This window comes from Cherax quadricarinatus, chromosome 17, assembly GCF_038502225.1.
Source record: "Cherax quadricarinatus isolate ZL_2023a chromosome 17, ASM3850222v1, whole genome shotgun sequence".
In the NCBI taxonomy this organism is placed as follows: domain Eukaryota; kingdom Metazoa; phylum Arthropoda; class Malacostraca; order Decapoda; family Parastacidae; genus Cherax; species Cherax quadricarinatus.
Window position 1 is genome coordinate 22568138 of NC_091308.1, and position 1102 is coordinate 22569239.

A 1102-nucleotide genomic window follows, 5' to 3' on the forward strand; every position below is an offset into this window, starting at 1 on the left:
CTAAACTATATTGTGTCTGCGGTCTTCTTTGCCCTTCCCCAATCTTCATGACTTTGCATTTGGCAGGGTTAAATTCAAGGAGCCAGTTGCCGGACCAGGCTTGTAGCCTGTCCAGGTCTCTTTGTAGTCCTGCCTGATCCTCGTCCGATTCGATTCTTCTCATTAACTTCACATCATCTGCAAACAAGGACACTTCTGAGTCTATCCCTTCCGTTATGTCGTTCACGTATACCAAGAACAGCACAGGTCCTAGGACTGACCCCTGTGGAACCCCGCTTGTCACAGGCGCCCACTCTGACACCTCGTTGCGTACCATGACTCGTTGTTGCCTCCCTGTCAGATATTCTCTGATCCATTGCAGTGCCTTTCCTGTTATGTGTGCCTGGTCCTCTAGCTTTTGCAGTAACCTCTTGTGAGGAACTGTGTCAAAGGCCTTCTTGCAGTCCAAAAATACGCAGTCGATCCACCCCTTTCTCTCTTGTCTTACTTCTGTCACCTTGTCATAAAACTCTAGTAGGTTTGTGACACAGGATTTTCCTTCCCTGAAACCGTGCTGGTTGTCAATTATACACTTGTTTCTTTCCAGGTGCCCCACCACTCTCCTCCTGATGATCTTCTCCATGACCTTGCATACTATACACGTTAGTGATACAGGTCTGTAGTTTAGTGCCTCATGTCTGTCTCCCTTTTTAAAAATTGGGACTACATTTGCCATTTTCCATACCTCAGGGAGTTGCCCAGTTTCAAATGATGTGTTGAAGATCTTTGTTAATGGCTCACACAATATCTGTGCTCCCTCTTTAAGGACCCATGGAGAGATGTTGTCTGGTCCCACCGCCTTTGAGGTGTCAAGTTCGCATAGCAGCTTCTTCACCTCCTCCTTGGTTATATGTACCTCATCCAGCACTTGCTGGTGTGCCCCCCTGTTCTGATTTCTTGGAGTCCTACTGGTTTCCACTGTAAATACCTCTTTAAATCTTGTGTTGAGCTCCTGACATACCTCTCGGTCGTTTCTTGTGAATTCCCCATCACCCTTCCTCAGTCTGATTACCTGGTCCTTGACTGTTGTTTTCCTCCTGATGTGGCTGTACAACAGCTTAGG